General features: G+C 45.7%; 1 protein-coding gene across 2 annotated transcripts in view; it reads left to right on the top strand.

Annotated features, from left to right (window-relative positions):
- SMIM29 (small integral membrane protein 29) overlaps positions 1-14,283 on the top strand; it is a 119,413-nt gene that overhangs the window by 89,261 nt on the left and 15,869 nt on the right. The window lies entirely within an intron of this gene.

Raw genomic sequence — 14,283 nt, 5'->3', positions numbered from 1 at the left:
AAATCCGGATAACGGACCACCACTGCCCCGTTCCTGGCCGTAATGCGACCCACAGCTCTATTTACCTTAATGCGCGCCTTATTTATCCTATCTACGGACCTTGCATCTCGCCAGACCTTCCTTGGGACAATATCCGACCACACTGTTGTTACCTTTGGGTACATTGCCCATAGCCACAAGAGATCAAATTTTATATCTTTTATCAGCTCCCGAAAAGATCTTTTTCCCAGATCATTGCCCCCGATGTGCAATACTAGCACGGTCACAACACGGTCCAGTCTCGCAAAAAAATGAAATTCAGGCAGGAACTGCTTCCACGCCATGCCACGTTTTCCAATCCAGCGTAGTATAGCATCCTCCCTAGAGAAATGTAATTGCCTACCGCTCGGTGAACTGCAGCACGCAATGCCGCCCAGAAGACAAAAGAATGCCCCATGATCCACACTAGGAGAGGGCCAGCACCTGAGGGAACAACAAAAGAAAAAACTAAGAAGAAACCGGTCACTTAAACATAAAGTAAAACATTTAACATTTCACAACCTGTCAATTCGCACATACGACTTGAATCTTGCAGATTCCCACCTTCCAATCCTCTTTACCACTTCATCACTGAGCCCTCTCCTGGGTGCTTCAGTAGCTGCCCCTATTCTAAAGGAATGGCTGCCAAAATCCACTGAAGAGAACCCCCCCCGCTCTAAACAACGTTTGAAAATAGATATAGATTGAAAACGAGACAATGAGGAACCATCCGCATGCACCAACGACGGAACGTTAGTTCCACCAGCTACTGTACCAAATTCCCTTAAACAACGGACCGGACACATCGCCGATCCGGGGACTCCAAACAACACAACTCTGAAACCTTTTCCTATCTGATCGGTTTTAGAATAACTGATTAATATTTTGATTCTGTCCTCATAAAGATCGACGCTATCCCTCAATAGACCATCTCTTTTTAAATCTGGAGGTGCACACTAGCTCCCATAACCGCAAAGCTGCAAAGAATGCCAAGGAAAAGGCTAACTTAGAGACTCTTCTCCCAAATAGAAGTACAAACACTCTCCACTTGTCTCCCCAAAATCAACAGCAAGTCATAAGAAATTGGTCTTCTCTTATCTTCCACTTTCCAACCTCTCCTCCACCTTTTTAGCGCTTGCACGACTAAAAAGGATTTTGTTACATCCTTAAGGCCCTTAACCTTGAAGCCAAAGGCTAAACCAGCTAAAAAACAATTTAACTTTAGGAACAGACCAACCGGCTTCCCAACAATGGCCTACTAGCAATAACAACTGACCATCCTCCTCCATGTCGCCCCCTACAGATAAATTCCAATCCTCCCAAACCTTCCAAGCCTGTGAGTAGGCTGACCAGGTACCACCTGATAATGATCCAGAAATCAGCTTCCTCGCCGCTCAATTGGCAGAACCCACAACTCTATTGGACAAGCCGAACCTAAGGCTTCTGCTGCAGGTGCCAATCTCTGAAAAAGCTCCGTCTGTGAACGAGAAATTGAATCCGCGATAAGATTATGTGCTCCCGCTTCAAATTCTACCACCAATCAAGCATTTAAAGACAAACACAAAAGAACAAGTTTTTGCAACACCTTAACTACCGGGGGAGACGCCGCTGACAATGAATTAATTGCTGACACCACTTTTACATTACTACCGCAGAACTTGTAAAAGCGAGGGTAATATGGAGTTAAGAGAAAAATTTGAAGGGTTCTCACCTGGCTGCCTGTGTGCTGTGAGCCCAGCAGCCGAAGATCCTGACTCCTTCCTGACGCCTTCCTGGATCTTCAGATTCGACTTTAGCAGAGCCCCCACGGCCTTGAGGGGGGAGGCTCAATGCGAGCGTATCACTATAGACTGGGTGAGGTGATCCTGATGTCTGGTCTTCAGCACTGCCCGCATTCATGTTAACTAGAGGGGAAAAGCCTAGCAGCTGCTGGCCGTTAGGCATCCTCTGCTGTGGCAGTCCTAACGCTTGCTGACTGGGTAATCACCCCTGGAATGGCAGGCCAGCACCTGCTGGCCGGGAGGTAGTCCGTGCGGTGGCAGGCTCAGCACCTGCTGGCCGGGAGGTAGTCCGTGCGGTGGCAGGCTCAGCACCTGCTGGCCGGGATGTAATCCATGCGTTGGCAGGCCCAGCACCTGCTGGCCGGGAGACATCGCCTGAGCAGGAAGGCCCAGCATCTGGTTGCAGGATGTTGACACTGGCTGTGGGAGGGCCAGCCCCGGCTGGCCGGAAGTTGTCATCGTCGGGGGGGGCGGGTCTGCATCTGCTGGCTGGAGACAGACAGCGCTGCGGACCCATCGCTTGCAGGGGGGCGTGATCTGTTTTCTTCCATGGAGGAAGGGCCAGCCGACTGCTGCCCGCTCCATGTCCAACGCTGAGAGACCCCGGCCTGTGGTCTCCGTGCTCCCTCTCCTCTGTGCCGGGAGGGTGATACAGGCTCCTGAGCCCCTGCCGTCACCGTTCCTGGCTCTTCCTGCATTGCCCTAGATGGGAGGGAGGCCGACAGCTCCCTCTGCTGCGGGCCCCGCCGTGAAGCAGGATTCTTCCCAGGACGGGACCGGCGTGAGGCGGCGGGCCTGGCGGCGCCCTAACCTGAAGGGTCCCGTGAGGGGCTCCTTAATCGGTGCCATACCCTGGGGGTAGCTTCTGGGCTTAGGCGTGCCGGAGGCCTGGTCCTCCGCGGCCGGCGTGGTTCGGGGGATGGCTGAGCTGGAGCATCCCCAGCCCCTTGCATCAAGCTGTTCATTGAAGCCTGGAGCCAGTCTGATCCCATAAGCGGTAGCGGCAGCGGTCCTAAGCTGCTGAGGAATGGTATCCACAGACTCCATTTTCTGGGGCAGGTAAGCTGGCACTCAAGTACAGATTGTTCCGTTTTCTGTGCCCAAATGGATGACCCCACTAACTGACCACCCCTTTATAAACCCCTTAATTGTTCCCACCCCCGCTAACTACATCCCCAATGCACAATTCAAAATCCTCTATTTCTGCCCCCTCTAAATATCTTTAACCCCTGCCTAACCCCAATCACTTAATCCCCCTTTTATTCCCGTCCTAACCCAGTCATGTCGGCCTCCCTTTTAACACTTACAGCCTCTCTAGAGAGCCCGAAGATTGCGATGCAATCCTTGGGCAGTAATAACAGCATTCTGGCTGAATCACGAACACTGCTAGAGAGGTGGGCGGGCATAGGGGAAGAGGTGAATATTTGCCATTAACAAACATTCCAATCACTTCAGCCGGCAGGGGTAAACAATTTTCCATTAACTAGCCGGCATGTGACTATAAACCTCTGGGGCCCCGTCACACTAAGCAACATCGCTAGCAACATCGCTGCTAACGAACAACTTTTGTGACGTTGCTAGCGATGTTGCTGTGTGTGACATCCAGCAACAACCTGGCCCCTGCTGTGAGGTCGTTGGTTGTTGCTGAATGTCCTGGGCCATTTTTTAGTTGTTGCTGTCCCGCTGTGAAGCACAGATCGCTGTGTGTGACAGCGAGACAGCAACAACTAAATGTGCAGGCAGCAGGAGCCGGCTTCTGCGGAGGCTGGTAACCAATGTAAACATCGGGTAACCAAGAAGCCCTGTCCTTGGTTACCCGATATTTACCTTTGATACCAGCCTCCTCCGCTCTCACTGTCAGTGCCGGCTCCTGCTCTGTGCACATGTAGCTGCAGCACACATCGGGTTAATTAACCCGATGTGTGCTGTAACTAGGAGAGCAAGGAGCCAGCGCTCAGTGTGCGCTGCTCTCTGCACGTGTAGCTCCGTGCAGTGGTAACCAAGGTAAATATCGGGTTGGTTACCCGATATTTACCTTAGTTACCAAGCGCAGCATCTTCCACGCGGCGCTGGGGGCTGGTCACTGGTTGCTGGTGAGCTCACCAGCAACTTGTGTAGCGACGCTCCAGCGATCCCTGCCAGGTCAGGTTGCTGGTGGGATCGCTGGAGCGTCGCAGTGTGACATCTCACCAGCAACCTCCTAGCAACTTACCAGCGATCCCTATCGTTGTTGGGATCGCTGGTAAGTTGCTTAGTGTGACTGGACCTTTACACAAAAGGGCAGCGTACACCAATAAAAGTTACATATCCTGAAAGGGCTGCACATTCCCTATTTCAGGGCACTATTCTGGTATGGTACACAACTAGGGTTTCTTTTTGGAGTAGGGCTTGTATAAGGATACTCGCAAAAAGGCCAAAAACCCTGCTAGGGCTTTTTTTTGGGGTAGGTCTCTTTTTCAGCTGAAATATGGGGCTGTGAGTTATCGTGCTGCAACATGAGGTGATAAGAGAACAAAGAAAAGACAGCTCATGAATGAATAATAGCAGTGCCTGAAAATCCTGGACCAGTATTGAGGTACATATAATGAAGCAGAAAAAATGGAGATACCAGCACCACCAATGCCATGATTAAAGGCATGTTGTGCCTGAAATGCGTAGACACACCTGGTCTATTTAAAGAGCTAAATAGCTAAATGGACTTTTTTTTTTTTTTTCCTTTTTTTTTTCCCTTCCGCCCATGACTGCACCACCTGAGAGAGAGGTTCCGCTGTCATGGGCTACTGAAAATCCCATTACCGGTCATTCATTAAGATTTTTTTTTTTCCATGGCTTTTAACTTTCTTCTTTCTAACTTTATTCTTAATAAAGCTAAGTTTTAAAGGGAACCTGTCAGGTGCAATATGCATCCAGAACCACGAGCAGTTCTAAGTACATATTGCTAATCCCTGCCTAACCATCCCTATATACACTAGCATAAATAGAGATCTTAATAAATAATAAAGTACTTCTAAAAATCTTTTATCTTATGCTAATGAGCGCAGGGACTAGTCCCAAGGGCGTTACATCCCTACACCAGCGCGACCAGTATCCGCATCACCCCTGTTCATGGTGTGTATGTGTGTGTATATAATATATATTTTTTTTTATTTATTTATTACTGCCTTGCGAAAGAATTCGGTCCCCTTGAATTTTTCAACCTTTTCCCACATTTCAGGCTTCAAACAAAAAAATTAATGTTACGGGGAAGAATCAACAAGTGGGACACTCGTGAAGTTGAATGAAATTTATTGCTTATTTTAAACTTTTTAAAAAAAATAAATAACTGAAAAGTGGGGCGTGCAATATTATTCGGCCCCTTTACTTTCAGTGCCGCAAACTCACTTCAGAAGTTCATTGAGGATCTCTGAATGATCCAATGTTGTCCTACATGACTGAGGATACATATAATCCACCTGTGTAATCAAGTCTCTGCATAAATGCTCTGTGATAGTCTGTTTTCTGTTTAAAGCACAGAGAGCATAATTAAGACCAAGGAACACCACAGGCAGGTCCGTGATACTGTTGTGGAGAAGTTTAAGGAAGTGTGCGCACGTGTGCTTTTTTTCTTTTTTTTTTTTTTTTTTTTCCCTCATGCTTTTACTGCATTCTGCACTGCAGCGTAAAAGCATGCGTCCTGCGTCCCCAGCACAATCTATGAAGATTGTGCAAATTCCGTCAGCACGTTCTGTTTTAGAACGCAACAATTTGGCTGCTGAAATATTTTGCCAAAACGCTGCGTTCTAAAAAGCAACATGTCACTTCTTTTGTGCGTTCCTGTCTATGGCAGAGCAAGCATCCAGAATGCATAAATTCCGTATGCACAATACTTTCAAAACGCAGCTTTTCGGCTGCATTTTGAAACGCACATGCAGTGACTTAAATGCTGCGAAATAGAACGCAGAGACGTGCGCACATACCCTAAAGCCGGATTTGGTTATAAAAAGATTTCCAAAACTTTAAGCATCCCAAGGAGGACAGTCCAAGCGATCATATTGAAATGAAAGGAGTATCATACCACTGCAAATCTACCAAGACCCGGCCGTCCATCCAAACTTTAATCTCAAACAAGGAGAAGACTGATCAGAGATGCAGCCAAGAGGCCCATGATCACTCTGGATGAGTTGCAGAGATCTACAGCTGAGGTGGGAGTCTGTCCATAAGACAACTAGCAGTTGTACACTGCACAAATCTGGCCTTTATGGATATCTTTGAGAAATGGCTTTCTCCTTGCCACTCTTGCATAAAGTGTTTAAAGTTTGCCACAAGCCACCTGGGAGACACACCAAACATATGGAAAAGAATGTGCTCTGGTCAGATGAAACAAAGATTGATCTATTTGGGCTCAATGACAAACTATGTTTGGCGTAAAAGCAACACAGCTCATGACCCTGAACACACCATCCCCACTGTCAAACATGGTGGGGGCAGCATCGTGGTTTTGGCCTGCTTTATTTCAGCAGGGACAGAAAAGATGGTTAAAATTGATGGGAAGATGGATGGAGCCAAATACAGGACCATTCTTGAAGAAAACCTGTTGGAGTCTGCAAAAGACCTGAGACTGGAACAGAGATTTGTTTTCCAACAAGGCAATGATCCCAAACATAAAGCAAAATCTGCAATGGAATGGTTCACAAATAAATGTATCCAGGTGTTAGAATGGCCAAGTCAAAGTCCAGACCTGAATCCAATCAAGAATCTGTGGAAAGAGCTGAAAACTGCTGTTCTCACATGCTCTCCATCCAACCTCACTCAGCTCGAGCTATTTTGCAAAGGAAGAATGGGCAAGAATTTCAGTCTCTCGATGTGCAAAACTGATAGAGATATAACCTAAGCGACTTGCAGCAAAAGGTGGCGCTACAAAGTATTAACTTAAAGGAGATGAATAATATTGCATGCCCCAATTTTCAGTTATTTATTTTTTTAAAAAGTTGAAAATAAGCAATACATTTTGTTCAACTTCTCAATTGTGTCCCACATAAAATTTTTAATCTTTGTTTGAAGCCTGAAATGTGGGAAAAGGTTGAAAAATTCAAGGGGGCCGTGTGTGTGTGTGTGTGTGTGTGTGTGTGTGTGTGTGTGTGTGTGTGTGTGTGTATATGTATATAATATATATATTATATTATATTATATTATATTTAAATTTTCACACCACAACCAGATAACCCTTGATGAAGGCTGCGTTAAAAAGTCGAAATGTTAGGAGTGTGTATACACAAGTGTGTGTGTTTTTATATAGTTTTTATCATTAAAGTGAACCTCAATCCTTTTGTGCAAAAGACTCTCTTGTGTGCCGGAGTTTACTTTTTCTTATTGTTGTCTACATTTACTCCTTCAATTCAACGTCACCAGCGGTGATGCATGTACCTGTGTTCCCTGTGACCGTGCTTCTGAATGCCAGGCACTTCCAGTTATGTGCAGAATGAAGCAGAGTGTACAGTAATGGCCAAAAGTTTTGAGAATGCTACAAATATTAATTTTTACAAAGTCTACTGCTTACGTTTTTCTAATGGCAATTTGCATATACTCCAGAATGTCATAAAGAGTGATCAGCTTAACAGCAATTACTTGCAAAGTCAATATTGGCTAAGAAAATGAACTTCAACCCCCAAAACACATTTCAACATCATTGCATTCCTGCCTTAAAAGGAGCAGCTAACATTGTTTTAGTGATTGTTCCATTAACACAGGTGTGGGTGTTGATGAGGATAGGGCTGGCGATCAATCAGTCATGATTAAGTAAGAATGACACCACTGGACACTTTAAAAAGGAGGCTGGTGCTTGGTATCATTGTTTCTCTTCAGTTAACCATGGTTAGCTCTAAAGAAACACGTGCAGCCATCATTGCTCTGCACAAAAATGGCCTAACAGGGAAGAGTATCGCAGCTACAAAGATTGCACCTCAGTCAACAATCTATCGCATCATCAAGAACTTCAAGGAGAGAGCTTCCATTGTTGCCAAAAAGGCTCCAGGGCGCCCAAGAAGGACCAACAAACGCCAGGACCGTATCTTAAAACTGTTTCAGCTGCGGGATCGGACTACCAGCAGTGCCGAGCTAGCTCAGCAATGGCAGCAGGCTGGTGTGAGTGCTTCTGCACGCACTGTGAGGCGGAGACTCTTTGAGCAAGGCCTGGTTTGAAGGAGGGCAGCAAAGAAGCCACTTCTCTCCAGAAAAAACATCAGGGACCGACTGATATTCTGCAAAAGGTACAGGGAGTGGACTGCTGAGGACTGGGGTGAAGTAATTTTCTCAGATGAATCCCCTTTTCGATTGTTTGGGACATCTGGAAAACAGCTTATTAGGAGAAGATGTGAGCGCTACCACCAGTCTTGTCTCATGCCAACTGTTAAGCATCCTGAAACGATTCATGTGTGGGGTTGCTTCTCAGCCAAGGGAATCTGCTCACTCAGTCTTTAAACAAATGTGTCGTTGCTTACCAGTGGTCAATGAACAGCAAAGCAAAAATTGGTGTTAAACAATTGTGGTCACAATTTTAAAATATAACTTTTAATATTAAAGTTAAAAATACCTCTATACCACACAGTTATATTTTAAAATTGTGACCACAATTGTTTAACACCAATTTTTGCTTTGCTGTTCATTCACTCAGTCTTGCCTAAAAACACAGCCATGAATAAAGAATGGTACCAGAATGTCCTTCAAGAGCAACTTCTCCCAACTGTCCAAGAGCAACTTCTCCCAACAATGCCTTTTCCAGGATGATGGAGCACCTTGCCATAAAGCAAAGGTGATCACTAAATGGCTCATGGAACAAAACATAGAGATTTTGGGTCCATGGCCTGGAAACTCCCTAGATATTAATCCCATTGAGAACTTGTGGGCAATAATCAAGTGGCGGGTGGACAAACAAAAACCAACAAATTCTGGCAAAATGCAAGCATTGCTTATACAAGTATTACTCACAGCAAGTTGGGCTGCAGTGTGTACATCGCCCAGGCCAAAAGCTAATGCTCTACCAGGATACAGCTAAACTCCCACTAATGTGGAAGCATCACAGGTGCAGGAGAAGCAGATCACACACACACCTCCATGGAATGGAGGGGAGGCGAATGCTAGATGATAAAACTGCACACTAGTGGCTTGCATAGAGCGCTGTTCACATGCAGATGGCACAGTCACAAACCCGCAGCCTATTAGGTGACGCCCTTCTATTAGATCAGGCGGGCTGCCAAGCCGTACCCCACTGTGTATCATGCACGGACAGACACTCTACAATGCAAGGCCCAACAGAAAGGGGCCTGGCTGTATCCTGTACGATTGCAATTATATTTCTGTATGTGATGTAAACATCAGACAAACACAATTAAAAACCAGAGGGCGACAGATCATGTGAAAATATAATTTTGGTGTCATTCTCAAAACTTTTGGCCATGACTGTATGTGTCCCGGCTTCAGAGAGGTCTACTGCTCATGACTGGAAGTGCTGGGGCATTCAAAAGAGTGGTAGCGGACACAGCTTCGCGCGTCACCGCTGGTGACGATGCATTGAATTGCATGTTATTACTCCCCTGTGGGCATGCTAAGAGGGTTGGCTAGTCTGTCGATGTAGCGCCCTTGGGACTAGGCTCCGCCCTCATTAGCATAAGATAAAAGATCTTTAGAAATACTTTTTATAAAGTTCTCTTTATGCATGGTACTAAATACAGGGATTAGCAGTATGCACCCAGAACTGCTCATGGTTCTGGGGGCATAATGCACCTGACAGGTTCCCTTTTAAATTTTACTGAGCAGCTGGGGTTTTTTTTGGTTTTTTTCCCCTACAACATGAGGTGATGTTAGCAAACCACTCACCCACACAACTCCAAACATGCAGTCAGCCATATGCCCTGTACAGTGGAAACGGGGATTCAGCCGTGAAGAGGACACCTCTCAAGGTGCCAGGCGCCATAGAATATGGGTATTTGCCCACTCAAGTCTGTTAACAATGACAAGGATTTCAGTTGTGACTCAAACCAGGCATCCGTAGCAGCCATGGCTTTAGCAGTGGTGTGAAATATGGTACCCTTGAGGCGTTTCTTCAGGTTTGGGAACAGATGGTAGTCGGAGGGAGCTAGATCTGGTGAATAAGGTGGGTGGTCAACCAGCTGGAAGTCCAGCTCTGCCAGTTTTGCCATGGTCACTTGGGCAGTGTGAGCGGAGGCATTGTCTTGCAGGAACAAGATTCCTTTAGACAGCTTGCCGCGCCGTTTAGCTTTCAGAGCTGCCTTCAATTGGTCCAAAAGTTCAATGTAATACCTGGCCTTGAAGGTGGAACCCTTTTGAAGGTATTCCACTGGCAGCACGCCCTCCTTATCCCAGAACACAGACACCATCACCTTAGTGGCTGATTTTTGCACCCTGAACTCTTTTGGACGAGGAGAACCACTGTGCCTCCACTGTTTTGACTGCTTGTTTTCAGGGTCATGCAAATAAACCCAGGTCTCATCTATAGTGACCAGTGGATCCAGGCAGTTCTTATCTGTCCGGAAACGCTGACACATGTACTGGGAGGTTTTCACTCGCATGCTTCTCTGATCTGTTGTCAAACATTTGGGGACCCACTTTGCAGATAGCTTCCTCATGTCCAAATGTTCATGGATAATGACACAAACTTGTTCATGGGAAATCCCCATGATGTCTGCTATTGCGTTAGCTTAAATTTGTTGATTCTTCAGTATGAGGTTGTGCGCAGCATCGACAGTCTCTGGAACAACCACTCTCTGTAGTCCAGGACGTTCATAATTATTGGTGCTGAAGTGGCCCGTTTTAAATTTGGCAACCCAGTTCTTAATTGTGGTTTATAAAGGGTATTGGTCCCAACCCCCACCTCCCAATGTCTTCGACATATCACCATGAATATCCTTTCTGGACTTTCCTTGCTGTGGCGCCAGGTTCAGCAATACGGTGAACTCGCTGACCTCACAGCTGGGTCCCCACTGCCATCAGTGTCTCCCAGAGTCTGCAGTGATCTGTAATGGTTTTCATCACTGCAGACTCTGAGAGCCGGGATAGTCTAGGGATGTCATGTGGATTATGTCAGACCTGCAGGGGTGTTTTGGGGGTTAAAGGGTGGAAGATGGGTTGTGTATATTTTATTTTAAATGAAGGATTGTTCAGTGTCTGTTTTTTGTTTTTTCTCTTGACTTACAGTGTAATAATGGGGTGTGGTGTCTCATAACAATCTCCCCATTACTAACTTGGGGCTTGATAACAGCTGTGATCTGTCATCAACCCCATATATTACCCCAATTGTCAGCGCACCAGGGCAATCGGGAAGGACAGGGCAAAGCGCTAGAGTTGGTGCATCTAATGTGATGCGCCAATTCAGTGTTGGCTGCCGGCTGGTATTTTTAGGCTCAGAAGTGCTATCTTTAACCATGAACCTTCCCAGCCTGATCCAGCTCTCTGATTTTCCTTGACTGGTGATCAAAATATGGAGGGGACCACAATTTTTTTTTTTTTTTTTTTTTTAAATGTATGAAGTTCCCAGCAGCGACCTGGAAGTCGTTGTCTTCTTCTTTTTTTTTTAGCTTCCCTTACCTTCCCTTTAAACTGGTTGAGGGGGAATCGTCAAAAAAAATAAAAAATTTCAATAACTGAAAAAATATAAAGTAATAATTTTGTAATGTTTTGTTTAAATATTATTTGTTTTTAATTGAGCAAAATATAAAAAAAAATTTAAGTTTGATATTTTCCACTGTTAAACACTAGGGGGAGCAGCTGCTGAAATCCTACAGAAATCCGACTGTATAAAAAGCTCACATTACAGCCTGCAGTAAAATGGGCGGAGTCTGCTCTCCTGTGTGTGATGGCATGCCTCCCCCCTCCCAATCTGAGTGTTTACAACAGATAACAGAGAATGACATGTAGGGACACAGTGCATAGCCATTTTGTTGATGACCACAAATGTCTAAAGTGTCACCACGGACAGCAGGGCTATCACACAGGATAGGATTAGATACACAGCTCAGCAGACAGTATCCCACAGGAGAGGATTAGATACACAGCCGTGCAGACAGTATCACACGACAGGATTAGATACACAGCTCAGCAGACAGTATCACACAGGATAGGATTAGATACACAACCCTACAGACAGTATCACCGGTACACACACAGGTACTCACATGCAGAGGCGCGCGCACAAACACACACACATCACCCCTGATGGGGACCTTGTGCGCCACATACACACACACACATCACCCCTGATGGGGACCTTGTGCGCCACATACACACATCACCCCTGATGGGGACCCTGTGCGCCACATACACACATCACCCCTGATGGGGACCCTGTGCGCCACATACACACATCACCCCTGATGGGGACCTTGTGCCATACACACACACACACACACACACACACACACCAGCGGCGGGGGGAGATGCGGCAGCAGGCATAGCGGGGGCTTAGCAGAACAGAGGGAGGGGGTGTCATTGGAGACAGTAATGGTGGGGGGAAGGGACGGGGGCAGAGCAGGGGCTGGGGAGAACGGAGGGATGGGTTGTCATCGGAGACTGTAACGAGGGGAGGGGAGGCGGTACTCACACATCCGGCGGTTGACAGGGGTACAGTGGAGCAAACACCACACGCTGTGAGCTCCACAATAATGGTGCTGATCTCCTCCCTCTGCTGTGATCTGGACAGCCCAGGGGGCGCGTCCAGGTCACAGCAGACGCCCACTGTAACGTACTGTATGGGGTCGGATCCCGACTACTGTTCTCTATGCACAGGGGCTGCCATAAAGGAAAGAGTTGCTGTCGTTACACACACAGCAAATCCAGCATGGCAGCCCCCAGTGCCTCCAGTAAAATTAAGAATTAAATAAAAACTAAATAAGCTGCGATTTTCTTTTTGTATTAGAAATACTTGATTTTATAATCACTATTTTTAATACAAAAATAAAAAACCGCGATACCTTCCCTTTAAGCATTTTAGTGCTTGCTCATCACCAGTGTGCAACCAAATATTAACCCCTTAACGACCGCGGGCCGTAAAATTACGTCCTAAAGGACATAATCTTACTGCCCGCGGTCCTCCGGCGGCAGCATGCCGCGATCGGCACACATCTCAGCTGATTTTCACAGCTGAGATGTGTGCCTGCTAGGCACGAGCAGAATCGTTATCTGCTCGTGCCGATTAACCCCTTATAATGGCGCTGTCAATACATGACAGCGCCATTATAAGCGCAATCGCGGTAAAGTTTTACTTACCGCCGAAACCGGAAGTCACGTGACGCGATCACGTGACTCCCGATAGTTGTCATGGTAGTACAGGGTCATGTGATGACTCCTGTACTACACATGAATTGGTTTCACTTTCGCTGTGCCCGGGGCACAGCAAAAGAGAAAGACAGCGTATCTGCTGTTTACAGCCTTCCAGCTGTGATCAGCAGATACTGCAGAGCGATCGGAATGCTGATCGCAATAGCCCCCTAGGGGGACTAGTAAAATAAAAAAAAAAAGTAAAAAAATAAGTTTTAAAAAATTAAAAAAAAACAAAAAAACCTAAAAGTTCAAATCACCCCCCATTCGCCCCATTGAAAATTAAAGGGTTAAAAAAATAAAAAATATACACACATTTGGTATCGCCGCGTTCAGAAACGCCCGATCTATCAAAATATAAAATCAATTAATCTGATCAGTAAACGGCGTAGCGGCAAAAAAATTCCAAACGCCAAAACGACGTTTTTTTGTCGCCACAACTTTTGCGCAAAATGCAATAAGAGGCGATCAAAACGTAGCATCTGCGCAAAAATGGTACCGTTAAAAACGTCAGCTCGAGACGCAAAAAATAAGCCGTCATTGCGCCTAAGATCCCGAAAAATGAGAACGCTACGGGTCACGGAATATGGCGTAAAACGTGCGCCACTTTTTTCGGACAAACTTCCGATTTTTTTTTAACCCCTTATATAAAAGTAAACCTATACATGTTTGGTGTCTACGAACTCGCACTGACCTGAGGCATCACACCCACACATCAGTTTTACCATATAGTGAACACAGTGAATAAAATATCTCAAAAACCATAGTGCTATCGCACTTTTTTTGCAATTTTTCAGCATTTGGAATTTTTTTGCCATTTTCTAGTACACAATATGGTAAAACTGATGGTTTCATTTAAAAGTACAGCTCGTTCCGCAAAAAATGAGCCCTCACATGACCATATTGACTGAAAAATAAAAAAGTTACGTCTCTCAGAAAAAGAATGGCGAAAAAAAAAAACGGAAAGCGAAAAATCGGCCGGTCGTGAAAGGGTTAAGTTGAGGGTGCCACCAACTTTTGTTTTGTGATATTTTCTTTTCTTCTTTTTTTTTTTTTTTTTTTTGTAACACAAAGCAAAAAACCAAGTATATAACAAATTGTGTAATTGTAATATTTTGCTGGGAGACATACTTTTCTGCAACAATTTCAAGGGTGCCAACACTTTCAGCAATGACTA

Source organism: Anomaloglossus baeobatrachus, chromosome 2 (assembly GCF_048569485.1).
Source record: "Anomaloglossus baeobatrachus isolate aAnoBae1 chromosome 2, aAnoBae1.hap1, whole genome shotgun sequence".
Classification (NCBI taxonomy): domain Eukaryota; kingdom Metazoa; phylum Chordata; class Amphibia; order Anura; family Aromobatidae; genus Anomaloglossus; species Anomaloglossus baeobatrachus.
This window is presented reverse-complemented; position numbering and strand designations above follow the sequence as displayed.